Source organism: Agelaius tricolor, unplaced genomic scaffold, assembly GCF_023055355.1.
Source record: "Agelaius tricolor isolate 1412-34295 unplaced genomic scaffold, bAgeTri1.0.p SCAF_163, whole genome shotgun sequence".
In the NCBI taxonomy this organism is placed as follows: domain Eukaryota; kingdom Metazoa; phylum Chordata; class Aves; order Passeriformes; family Icteridae; genus Agelaius; species Agelaius tricolor.
Genome location: NW_027269423.1, coordinates 29,507 through 43,136, shown reverse-complemented (window position 1 = coordinate 43,136; position 13,630 = coordinate 29,507). Strand labels below are relative to the sequence as shown.

General features: G+C 47.1%; 1 long non-coding RNA gene across 1 annotated transcript; it reads left to right on the top strand.

Moving 5' to 3' along the window:
• The first annotated feature begins 6,506 nt into the window (after nt 1–6,506).
• LOC139586994 (uncharacterized) lies at nt 6,507–7,928 on the top strand. Its single transcript, XR_011678119.1, has 2 exons — nt 6,507–6,894; nt 7,663–7,928. It is a non-coding gene; the product is annotated as an uncharacterized lncRNA (long non-coding RNA).
• The last annotated feature ends 5,702 nt before the right edge of the window (nt 7,929–13,630 follow it).

The window sequence follows — 13,630 nt, the reverse complement described above, 5'->3', positions numbered from 1 at the left end:
ACAGAACACAGCGGGGAGGAGAACGGCAGCAGGGCCCTGCACATGCCCGGGCTCAGATTTTGTGTCCCTTCAGCTCCACGGAGACGCGGCTCAAGTGAAAAACCCAAACTGTTTATTAAGGGAAAGCAAAGGGAAGGGGTGAGCTGGGAGATAAAAAAAGGGAGTGGGCAGGGCCTGAGGGCTGCAGGGAGGGAGCTGCCAACAGGGAGAGAGATGGCAGGAGCTCCTGGAGCTTCCCACAGGCTCAGCTCTGAGCAGCAAGAGCTGTGCCTGGAGCTCCAGCTGGTCCATCCTGCTCTGCAGGTGCTCTCATCTTCAGTGGGAACTGGAAATCGCCGATGGACGCCGGTGCATCTGATCCAGCAGATGAACAAAGTCCTGCAGATCTTCTCTCAAAGGTCAGCTGAATCAGTATGCTGAGGCAGGATGGGCTCTCATCTTCCCTCAGGGCTTGAAGAGCTGGAAGAGAGAGGAACAGAGCCACGCGCAGAGGCCAGATTGAGGGAATCCAAGGAAAGCCTCCTGCCAGGGCCATCCCAGCCGGCTCTTGCCATGGCTTCGGCCGGAAGGTGCTGGCCACGCATCGCCCACGTTTCCCTGACAGCTCTCCGGGCTCTGCCCCCGCCGCCCCTCGTCCGCACGGGGAGCAGAGCCCTCCGCAGCCCGGGCACGGATTGTAGCTCCGGGGCCAGGATGCCCTGACTCACCCTCGCTGAGGATCTGGAGCTCCTCCTTCTGTCCCTTCACGAGCACTCCGGCCAGCCCTGGCAAGACAGAGCCCGTGGCGGCGCCAGGCGGCACAGCTGCCCGGCACGGGCGCTGCCAGCCCTGCGGCCGCACGCCCTCCTGCCCCGGCAGGGCTCCTGCCGGCCCCTGCCGCACGCTGCCGCCCGAGGGCACGGCTGGCTGCGGGAGGGCGGCGGCAGCGCCGAGGGCGGCCGGGGCTGCAGCGGCCCGGGCGCGGCTCCCGCTGCCGCCGGGGCAGCAGCCGGGCCGGGGGCGGGGAGAGGCGCCGGGCTCGGGGCTCACCGATGATCCCGACGGCCGCCTCTCGCACGCGCCTCTGCGGGCTCCGCAGGCGCGGCAGCGCCCAGCGCAGCTGCTCGGCCGCTCGGCTCTCGTCCTGCAGCAGCTGCGGGGAGCGCCGGCAGGAAAGGCTCGGCGTGGGCTGTGCCCCTCGGCCGGGCGTTCCCCGCGCCCAGCACCGGCCGAGCCGGCCCGCACGGCCCAGGCCAGAGAGCGGCGGGGGGGGCGCGGGCTGGCGGGCCCGGGGGCGGCGCCGGGCAGGGGCACAGCTGCCAGCGCCCCGCACCAAGCACCGGGGCTAGGGGGCTTCTCCAGCCTGCGGCTGGGGATCCCGGGCTGTCCTTACCAGGCGCTCGGCGAACTGCATCCGCTGCCTCTTCATCAGCCGCTCCTCGAGGTCCCTCCTACTCAGGAAGAAAAATTATATAATTATAACAGTAAAAATAAATATGGAAAATAGATAAATACAAAAATCTATACTATATAGTATATTATTGTAACATAATAGATATAAATTATAATCTATTATACATATACAAAGATATTTAAATATAGATTGTAAATATAAAAATGTTAAATATACTTTTAAATAAATTTGGGATTTTTGCTTTTTAGTAGGTTCTGGGCTGGGTTTTTTTAAATAGTATAAATATAAATAATATAAAAATATAAATCCAAATATACAATTATATAATTTTTATTCTGATATCTATAAATACTTATTATAAATAAATATAAGTAATAGAAATATATAATATAAAAATGGTATATCCGATATTCTATTAAAAGATATTCTCTATAATATACATAATATCTATAAATAAAATTAATTAAAAATATTAATGTAAATGTGAGTAATATGATGAGATGTAACATAGAATATAAATAACATTATCCGGAAATATAAATTATAAATATAAATGTGAATATGATATGAAAAAAATATGTAAATATAGTTTAAAAGAAAGGGGTTTTATTTACATTCTAATTATAGAAATATATAAACAAGATATAAAAGTATAGATATAGAAATTTAAAACATAAATAAATATAAATAATAGGAAGAGGTGTAATATAGAACACAAATAACACTATACATTAGTATACGTTTTAAATATAAATGTGAATATAAATATGAAAAATATAATTAAAAAATTAAAATACATTTTAAAAGAAAGGGCTTCATTTGGCTTTATTTGGGTAGAGGCAGGCGCTTTAAATAATGTAAGTGTTACAGAAGTAAAGATCTTAACACAGAAATATATAATCAATATATGAAGATATGTATAAAAATATATAAATAAATCTAAGTAATAGAAATAGATGTAATATAGAATATAAATTTTTTTCTAAATAGAAAATTATAAATATAAATGTATAAATAAACATTATACATCAATATACATTACAAATATAAATGTGTATATAAATATGAAAAATATAAACATAAAATATATTTAAATATTGATTAAAAGAAAGGGTTGGGAACTTTTTGGTTTTTGGTTCTTATTGGTTTAGAGGCAGGGTTTGTTGTTTTTTTTTTCCCGGCTGTTTTGGGGCATTTATTTCAGAGGAGTTTTTGGAGGGGATCGCCCCTGCTCTTATTTGCCGCCTTCCCTGCCCGCATTCCCCCCAGGCAGCCCTGGCTGGGGTGGGCGCAGTGCTGCCCCCTTGTGGGCACAGCCCGGTACTGCAGCCCGCCAGCGACAGGCAGCCGAGAGGCCGCCATCTTAGGAGTGGTGTGTCGCGGATGTCGCGGACTCGATTGACCTTCTCAAGGTGGCGGCCAAAAGGGCGGGAAAATCACAGCCCTGGTAAGTCCGCCACCCTGTGGCCAGAGAGCGGTACTGCAGTCCCCCGAGCCAGCGCCCTGCCCCTCGCCGCTGGGTGCCAGGGGCGGGGCAAGGACGCGGCTGCCGAGCGAGGCAAGGGCGAGGGGTGGGAGCGAGCGGCGGGCAGGGCGGGGTCGGTAAATGGCCGGGAGGGCTGAGGAACATTCCGGAGGCAAAGGAACACGATGGCCGAGAAGAATGGCTGGCACGGGGGCGGCCCGGCGGGGCCGGCTTCGGCGGGCGGCAGAGGCGCGGTTGCAGCGCTCCGCGGGTCGGGGGCAGCGAGCGGGGACGGGCGAGCGGCTGCGGAGGCGGCTTCGCAGCGTGTTCAGCCTTGCGAGCAGAGAGCGCTGCGATATCGCTGGAATGGCACGGCTGCTGACTGCCTTAGTGCTCGTGGCTCTTCCTTCCACGCAAACAGATGGAGCGGCATCGCTGAGCAGTAAAACACAGCGATGGCCCGGAGAATGGCGAGCGCAAGGAGCACCGGGCTGGATCCTTCTGATGGCACAGGTGCGATCTGCAGACTCACCCCCTTGTGCCCCTCCCGACCCCCAGGGGAAATGCTCTCCAGCCTCGAGCTGCTGAAAGACAAAACGTGTGATTTGACACTAGTGTTAAAAACACCAATCACTTGTTTTCAAAATTTTAAAAATTTAATAGTAATAAAATGGTTATAAAAATTGTAATACAATTACAGTAATAATAATTTGGACAATTTTAATTAGGGCAATATGAGACAATAAATACAAAGAGTTATGGACGTCCGAGTACCTTTTTCTGGGCAGCACGAGCCCGAAAAAGGACACCCGTTAACAAAGGATTAACCCTTAAAAACAACAGCCTGTTGCATATTCATACACTTCATCCATGATGCATAAATTCCATTCAAACACAGGATTCTGTCTGGTCATGGTCAACTTCTTCCTCTGAATCCTAACAGCGCCTTCGAGTCAGGAAGAAGTTTGTTTCTTCTGATAAGAGGGCCATAAATTTTTTTTCTCTGAAAGATTTAGGTGTCCTGTGGCTGCTATCTCGCTGTGAGTCTTTTCTTTTAAAAATAGTATCCTACTAAAAATAGTTTCTATTTTAACAATTTTTATAACCTAAAACTATATTTAACACACTACTTAAGAGAATTAATACAGCATTACTTTCTAACACAACACATATAATATTCATTTTAATATTTGCAAAAAGCCAATCATAAAATACATGCATTTTTCACACTAGGATCCAGAAAAGGTTTCTGTTTAGATTAGCAAATGCCTCAATTGTTCTTGGTTGCATCCTATGATCAGTTTTAGGCAGTGACTTTATACTGCTTGTCGGATTTTCTTGTGCAATGGTAAGAAAATAGGCAGCTCTGATACTGGTTTCGCTTTTTTTCTACTTCATGTTCCACGTGATGCTTTTATCCAAGCAATTGTTTTAAAGTCCTACTGTAGGCATTTCTGGTTCACTTTTTTTTTCTTTCCAGCACCCGTGATTTTTTTTTTCTCTAAATCGGCAGTAAATATAGCTGAGTAAAATTACCGTGGCTTTCTTTCTTCATTTTTAACTGAAATGTTTTTATTGATAATCCTATTTGAATATGCAGAAAAAGAGGGTATGTCCTGTAATATATCCTAGCTTTTCTTGTTTACAGGGTACTCAGAAAATATGTCTCCCTTAGAGTCCCACAAAACCATTCTCAGTGCAATCTCCATTAAGGTATGGATTGACAAATAAGCCATCAGTTTAGATATTTGCCTGTGTACCTTTTCCTGTAATTCAGAGCTTGCGTTCTGTGGTTTTTATGATAAACCTATCAAACTTGTGAAACTGTTTTGCAAGTCTTAATCGTTGAAGGCAGCAAGAAGTGGTTTTAAAGCCTGTTCTTGACCAGACAAAGGGAAAAAGTGTGAATTTGATGCTGAACTTGTCATTTTTCATTTGACTTGCCTTGAATTATTTAGGAAGAGAGAGAACTAGAAAAAAGAGAGAAATAGAATTGGTTCTTGAGCCCTCCTAAAATGCTCCCTGTGATTCTGTGTGGAGCCAAAGTGAAGGGTGATGGAACAGAGCCCTGTGCTTTAGAAGGAAATCAATTTCAACCTGATCTCCACCCTGAGTCTCCCTAATTTCTGTTTTTAAAATGCAAACTAAGTTTAGGAAGTGTTGGAAGTTAGTATTTTGGGGAAGAAATGGCAGTTGCACAAACCGTTCCATTTCCCAGAGGCTCTGGGAACGATTCATTTTGTAAGCGCTGTAACTGCAATCGGTTGGTGGTTCGGGGCCTATAAAGCACTCGTTCATTTGCATTTCAGTGCTAGGAGTCTTGATAAACTGGAGAAGAGCCCAAGAGTCATTTTTCATCCTGAGATACAAAAGGTAGGAAGTGACTTTTTTTTGTTTGGTTCTTTTTCTTTATTATTTTCGGGAAATAGAAGTAATTAAGTATAGATACTACTGGTTTGTCTCTTCCAGTAGCAGATAATAATAATAATAATAATAATAATAATAATAATAATAATAATCTAATACTACTTAAACTGTCTTTATCCATTGAACTGGCCATTTCAAATCCAAACTTCTAAACACAAATAAAACCATCATCCTTGTAGAATCTTTAATAGGAGGGGGCTAAAGATGCTGTTTTTGTTGACAGGATTTATTGGTTCTTGAAGGGTAAGAGGTAAGGATAAGCCTAACTACTTGTATCTCACAGACCCGTCCAGTGAATACAGCTTTGTATTTTGATGTGCTTATGATGACTTGGAAATCAATTGCTCGTTACAGTAAAAATAAGTGATGTTTTTTTGAACATGACAGCAAAAATAACTTTAAGCACCAACTTAACAATAATAGAGCAACAATTTAAGTTAATGATTTGATGCTATACTATCAAAGTTTAAAGGTAAATTGTTATGTATTGGAAGATGGTATAAAATGTATGTTCTAATGCGTAGGATGTATACAAAGATACGTACATACGCGAAAGTCCTTAGAGGAAACAAATTCTTACGTCTTCTGTTTGACTGTTTATCATGCAATATCTGGTTTTATTTCCCAGGGGATTGGTGAATTTTAAATTTGGAGTCCTCTATGCTAAGGATGGTCAGCTTACAGATGATGAAATGTTCAGTAATGGTGAGTTTTCCACCTTCTCCTTAATTGTTTTGATCACCTGAAGAAAAAAAAAAAAAATGTAAGATTAAAAAAAAAGTAGGTTTATTATTTGTTACCCTGTTATGTCTGTTTCCGCAGTATTTGCTGGAGCTCTGCTTACCCAAGCTTTGGGTAAAACAAGCTTTGGGTTCCTTCTGTCCCACTGGGTGTTGCCCAATTTGGTTGCATCTGGTGAAATTCACCCTGAGACCTTACAGAACCAGCTCAAACCACGTGAGAGCCATTCGCAGCTCTCTCAAGACACCCGGAGGGTGGGTGACGTTTCTGAGTGTCTGGCAAGTGTACTTCTATCAAAACTCAGCCTGTGCAATTTCTGGGGAAAACCCTTCTGTATCCTGAAGGGTTCCTCAAACTCTGTTGAGGATCCAGTTAGCAGTTGCTCACCTGGCTGGTTCTAGTTCCTCAAGTTAACACTTGTACTCTTGCCCTGTAGTTTATATCTATTGTAGTTTGGTTATTTTGCAAGATTTTACGTCTTTGGAAAATAAGGTGCATTTCACTCTTTGGAACCTCTCGGATCATGCTTTGGTGCAGCACCACCTAATGGGACACTTGGCTGCTGTGCTGAAGGGCTTGGTTACTAGAATTGTAAATCCCGGAGAGTTTGTAAGTCTTCTGTCCCCAGGGAGGTATCACGCTTTGTTCACTGTTGCTCTGTTTGTTAGGTGCTGCTTCTCATCAGAAGTATTAACTTCAAACTGCCCTGTTCTTTTTTTAACTTTTTTTCTTGGTTCTCTCCATAGGGCAGGGAAAGACTCTCGTATCCCGGTCGTCAGACTCAGCGCTGTCCGAGAAGATACAGAGACTGTAAAAATCATAAGAAGCAAATATGACTGCAGAGGAAACAAACTGGAGAGAACAAAAGGTGATATTGTTATCCTTACCCTGTATTAGAAACATCCACTGTGCCTTGATGCCGGTGGCTGCCAGGGGCTCATTAGGTCTTTTTAGGCAGGTGTAGGTGTTCACTTGTAGGTTTTCTGTCTGGACAAGTCAATTCAGACTTTGCTAAGCTTATATTGGAAAATTACTCTCTAGTTCAGTCCAGCATGACATTTTTGAATGTTGTAAAAAAACCATGTTACTTGGAAATTGCCAATGATGAGAAGCTTTAGGGAAAAATAAGATTTTGGGGTCGGGAGATACGGGAAGAATTTAGTGGGGACATTAGACTGGCATAAAGCCTGCTTTAAGCTGGACTGGCATACTTGCAGATCCCCTATCAAACAGTAGTGCTTAGATTAGCCTGGGTGCTGCCCATTGTTTCTGTAGAAATAAATGTTTCCTGGTCTTCAGAAGTAAGCTGCTTTGAAAACCTGGAAGTTGCAGTACAGTGACAATCCACGTGCTTCGGATTAAAAGGAGATTTCAGAAGGGTGATAGGCTTTTGTCTTTTCCTACAAGTCCATGTAATCCTATGGAGGAGTTTTTAATTGCGTGTTGCCGAGTCATCCATCAGAGCCCTGTTGTACCGATCATCATGCAAATACAAAAGAAAAAAATCAGAGCCTGTCCCACCACTTAGAGCCCAGACCATTGTTTCCTCAGGCTGCCCTCCGTGTGCCATTAATACCACGGGAGCGAGCTGAGGATTGTTGCAGCTGTTGGGAACAAACTACTTCTCGTCACACAGAAATAGAATTGGGATGACGCCTCGGCCAGCGCCTCTCTGCTCTCGTCTCCTGAATCTCCAGCAGAGGAGTTCCAGTCCATCCGGGTGTGCATAACCCAGTTCCCGATGGTCTGAACACGCTGAGCAGCGCTCAGCTGGTGTGGGGGGTTCAGGGAAGGCAGAGTGTGCATTATCATCTTCCTGAACCTACAGACAAATCCAAGTGAGAAGCCATAGGGTGGAAATCCGTCGCATATGTGCTAAATAAAACTTGCAGATTTTTTTAAGGATTGTTTCTGCTTGTTCTTTGTTGTGCTTCTGTGCTTAGAAAGCGTCCCTTGAAAATGAGTTCAATTCATCACTTGAAACTTTGTTTGCAGACCCTCACTGAGCAGAATTTGTTGCAGACTCGGTGCACGCTGTGCTGACCTCCTGGGAGTGTGAGGAGCTGGTGCATGCTACTTTGTGCTTTAGGACACTCTGAGGTATTTATTCCTTTTGGGATCCACGATGAGAATTCCCAAGAGAGGTAGTAATAAGGTATGACATTGGAAAAAAGCCTGTGTCCTTGGAATGTTGTTGTTGTCATCAAAAGTTAATTTTTCCTTCTTTCTTAGCCAGTAGTCAGCTTTTTGCTTTATTTTTTGTGGTATCAGTATTTGATTGTTTAAAAAATTGCTTCAAAATAACTGCAGTGGCTGGCCACCAGGACCTTGTTCAGATTTGCCTATTTGCTTGTAGCTAAAATGTTTCCATATTGTTTATCATTCTATTTAAGAAACTGCTGCCCAGTCAACTAAGAACTGAACATCTATCTGTCTAGGACATGGGGAGAGCATTTAGGCCATGTCTTTGTTTCCAGAAAAAAGTTCCAGTGTAGTTTCTAACTAGAGGAAACGGGGGGGGTGAAGACTCGGGGCTCTGATGCCGTTGGGGGCACCCCGAGGTGCCCAGGAGAGGGAGCCCCACTGCGGTACAGGAGCAGGTATGTTATCACGTACTAGAGAACAAATTATAAATAGAAATATGAAAATTACAAATATAAAATTTTTTTTTTAATCGTTAAAGAAAGCGGGTTTTTTTACTTGTTAATAGGCAGGGTTTTGATTATAAAAACTATAAATACAAAGTATATGAAGGTAGAAATCTAAGTCTAGAAATATATCATAAATACATACAGATAAAGTTTACAAATATGAGAAAAATTTAGTTGCAGCAGTAAATACGATACATAATATAAATAATAATTTAAATACATGTCAAGAATTTTATAGATATTATATATAATTATTAATAGATTGCATCAAAAGAAACTATAAATATAAATGTGAATATAACTATACAAAGTATAAAAATATTTCGATATCGTTTAAAAGAAGGTGTTTTCTTGTATTTATTTGGTTAGAGATGGGGTTTTTATTTGGATTAATAGAAGTATCCTAGAAATATAAATCTAACTATAGAAATATACAATCAATACACAACCGAACGACGCCGCCTTCGGGGGAATCGCACGAGCTCGGCCGAAGCAAGGCGAGAGCGGCCGAACCTGACGGCCTCGAGCGAACCGAGGCGAGGCTTCCGAGGCTGCCTGAAGCGAAGCGAGCCGAGCTCAGGCGAAGCGAGCCTGCTGCTCTCGTGCGCGCTAATTAGCGCGAGTGCGGTCACAGCCTAATGAGCTCCTGCCCGAGCCCGCGCTCCCGGTCGTGTCCGCGCGATGGCCGGGCCGCCCGCGGGACGCGGCAGCGGGAGAGCCCCGAGCCGGGCGAGCTGAACGTGAGGCGGCGGCGCTTGCCCGCCGTCAGGGAGCCGAGCCGAGGCGAGCGGAGCCGAGGCGCGCCGAAGGCACAGTGCGGCTGGGAGTTGGGCCGAAGCGAGCCGAGCTCGGCCGAAGAGGGGAATGCAGGCGACAAGAGCCGAGTTTAGGCGACAATAGGCGACAGTAGCCGAAGAGCCGACTCGAGCCGAGTGTCTCCGGAGCGAGCCGAGCTCCGCCGAGCGCAGCATCCCGGGCAGGGCGAGGCGCCGGGCCGGGCTCGGGGTGCAGCCGGGGCTCTGGGAGGCTTCCTCGCCTGTCCCTCTCTCTAGCCCTCCTTCCTTCTCCCCGTCTTCGCCTTCTCTCGCTCCCTTTCCCCCATTCCCTCTCCCCCCACAAACCCGGCTCCTTCCTGTCCTGTCCCTAGCCCGCTACTGCCTTCTGTTCCCCCTCTCTCCTTCCTCTGCCCAGCCTCCCTGTACCCTCGTCCCGGGCTTTCCCTTCCCGTCCCGCTTTCCTCCACAGCCCGAGCTCCCTCCCCGCCCTTTCTCATGCCCTGCTCTCGCTCCTCTCTTCCCGTGCCCCCTTTCCTTCTTTGCCCCGCAGCCGCGGGGCTCGGGCTGCCGGAGAATAAAGCCCCGAGGGCCGGAGCCCGGCGCCCCTCGGCCCTTGCAGGAGTCCCCGCGCGGGGCCGGAGGCTCTCGGCGGATCCCCCCGTGCCGGTCAAGCACCCCGGCCGACAGCGCCGGAGCTGCGGCTTTCCCGGCATTGCGCTGAGAGCGGCCCCCGCTCTGTGCCGTGCCGTCTCCGCCGTCTGTGCCGCTCCCTCTCTCGCTGCCCCTGGCCCGTGACAGCGAGGCTGGGCAGGAACCTCAAGCCTTCTGGGGGCTGCCCCCCCTTTCTTGTTGCAGCAGAATCCCTTGCTGGGGCCATGCACGTGTGGGAAGGGCTTGGGGGAAGCGCTGCGCTGCTGTCCAGGGCAGTCGGACTCCTCCTGTGTCTTCTTTGGGGGTCAGGAAAAGGGGGGGTGAAGACTCGGGGCTTTGATGCCGTTGGGGGCACCCCAAGGTCCCCAGGAGAGGGAGCCCCACTGCGGTGCAGGAGCAGGTGGGTGGCGGGCGAGGGGGGGGGGGTCACGCTGGGTGCCGTCCCCCAGAGGGACCCAAAGCTGCCACCAAATGCACAGGGAGGGGTGAGTGGGTGTAGGATGCTAAAACCTGGCAAGGTATTCGGTTTTCTAGGTATTGCTAAAGAATAGAAATTGGTCTCTAAACTCAGCTGGGGAGAAACCCTCTCTATGCACTCATTTGTTTACAGGAATGTAGGAGGATCCGACTGGAGATGGGTAGTACTTCTGAAGATATTGCCCTGAGGTTTTGATCTAGGAACGGACCGAGCTGTGCCCTGGAACCCTCAGAACAGCTGCAGGGGCTGAAGGCGATAGAAAGGGCTCTCTGGCACCTTTTGCCTCCATTCTCTGCCAGTGCCCAAATCATGTCGCAGTCCCGGAAGAGGCGCTTGTCATCCAGAGAGCCAAAAGGAAGACGTGTAAAATCCCAGCTCTGCCTTGTGTTTCGTGTGGGTTTTTTACTTCGTATTAATGTCATTCCAGAGAGCAAGGAAAGAAGAAATGTGACCGGTTCCCACTATTGCTGTGCGAAGGCTTTTTTGAACGGCTGCTGTATTTATATTGTCTTTTTCCACTCCAAGCTTGACTTTTGCCCTCGTTTTTCGAGCTCTGCTGCATTGGGTGTCCCAAGGAGGGCGGGGTTCCTCAGCAGGGCTCTTAGGAGGTGGCTCTGATTCTGCTTTTTCTGAAGGCGTCTCAAAGCGTGCTACCAGAATGACAGTTTTGTGCACTGGAAAGCTTTCCCTCAGTGCCATCAGCACAGGTACGTGTCTGAATTGTGGAAGCAGATGGACTAAGAAAAGCCAGCACCCGGAGCAGATTTCTGTTGGCTCTGTGTCTGTGAGAAGCAGGCTGTGTGCTGGATGGGGAGAGGCGCCATTGGAGAGTGGCATCAGCCCCAGGTGTGAGCTGTGAGGATGATGAGGGGCAGGCTCCTGCTGGGGGGGGGGGGGGGGGGGGGAGGCTGTTTTAGGGGGAGGCTTTGCCTCAGCTCCCTTTTGCATGGAGCTGCTGAGTAGAGGGGTTCATGGGGGGCTCCTGGGGCTGTCTCATGGAAGGACTGCGAGAGCTTCTCGCAGCGTCTGGGCGAACACCTGGATACGCGCTTGGATACGCGGAGCATCGCTTCAAGGAGGTGCCGAGGGATGCAGCAGCCGAACGGGTGAGCGCGTGTGGATTTGGAGTGGGGACTTTTGTCCTTTCCCTTTTCAATCTCATCTTGCTAGTCCCTCCCCGGTTCTCCAGGAACAAAAATGCAGCTTTTGAGGACAAAAGAAATTAAGGAGAGAGAAGCAGCTACTCTCCTAATATTGTCTGAGTTTGAACTGGGGGGGATCCGCCTTCACTTGCCGTTTTACGGGTGTTGATTGAAAGAAAACCTGTCTTTTCCAGGCTGTTAGGGGTATCCCAGGGGTGACAGGGAATCCCTGTGTTCCATTTGAACGGGAATGGGCACAGTATTGTTGTCATATTATGGGTTTTGCTGGAATCCATAAAGTTAAAGGGTTTTGAGAAAATGGTAAAAAAGCAGGCCCCAAAAAGCTAGCAAAGACAGAGAACTGCCAAGATAGCAGAATGAGTTTTAGGCTGCAGCTTAGACATGAGAAATAGAACAATAAGCCTATGTGGTTTGTCCTTTTTGGTTGCAACAAATTTACTTAATGTATATTTTAGAAGGCTTACGTGAATATGTTAGTTAGTTAGCCACTGTGTTAGAAAATATGCCACTATTGTTTTAACCAAAGCTATGTATTCTCCATGTAATTGGGTAGAAGTAATGTGAATATGCTTTTGCTCTATGTGTGATTGGCTGAAACTTGGGAAGATTTTGCTTTATGCTGTGTTGTAACATTATGTTTCTTTGGCATTCTGTTTAAATCAGTGAGCTGTTCACATCGAGTGTCTCCATTGTTAAGTGTTGAGACTGATGTTGAAATAAACCAGCTCAAGACACTGATTTTTGAGTGGCCCGTCCTGTTCGAGTCTGTAAATAGTTGCCAGTGGCAGGTTTGATTTGAAGGCAGCCAGCCCATTTTCATCATCCTAAGGTTTAAATGGAGGGGACAGCGCTGGTGTCCCTCCTTTTCAAGGGTTTGAATTGAGGTCAAAATCCCCCTTTCCACATGGCTTGAAGGATTTCATTGGAGGAAAGCCCCTTCTTTTTTGCTCTCCTAGGGGATGAACTTGAAGGGGAGAACACATTTCTTTGCCCTTGTTGAAGCAAGGTGAGCCCCGCCTGCGGTGTCAGTTTCGGGGTTCAGTTGCGGGAAGCTGCAGCTCTGGCAGTGTTTGCAGGGCTGCAATCGGGCTGTGCTGCTGCATTTGAGGGCGCTTCTTGTGCCCGTGGCCTGGCCTGGAACGTTCCCGCTCAGGAGCCCTCCTGGCACGGTCCGGGCAGTTGCCGAGGCACATGGGGAATTTGGTGCGGCCTGGCTCTAGTGAATTTGTGATCAGTGGTGTGCGTGTGTCTGTGTGTGTGAGCATATCAGAGTTTTTGCTGTAACAAGCACAGCCTTTTGCAAGGCAGTAAAGTGAGTGTCAGTAGAAGCAATGCTTTAATTAGATTGTGCAAGAAGAGAACTAAAATAGACTGAGATTTTGTAAAATAGAGTTTAGATAGAAGAGATGAATGAATTTATGGGACTTCAGTGGGTAATACAGTAAGTTTAGACTGAGAACAACCCACCATAGAGGTTAAGTAATAAACGCCAAAGTGATAAACGGAATAGACTGCAGGCAATTCCTGGGAGTTTTTGGTGCATTGAGAGGCTGGCACCTTATGTGCAAGAGTTTGTGAGAGGCACTAGTATTGCTGTACTGTGTCTTAAGCGTACATTAAAGGTTCCTGATGAAGCCAATTCAGAACCTGAGATCTTAAAGCTTATGTGTGAACAATCACATCTGATACCTGCCACCTGGAGATCTGTGTGTGAGGAAAAACTGAGAAAAGACACTGTGAGGCTTGGAGGGAAACAAGATAGCATAAGGAGAAGGAGATAATGAGAACTAACCAGAGCAAAGAGGTTCCTGAACCAGCCCCTTTTGGGAGGGGCTGACTGGGACAAGGCTGTCAGTAGGGGCAGCTCAGAAAATAAAAATATTTA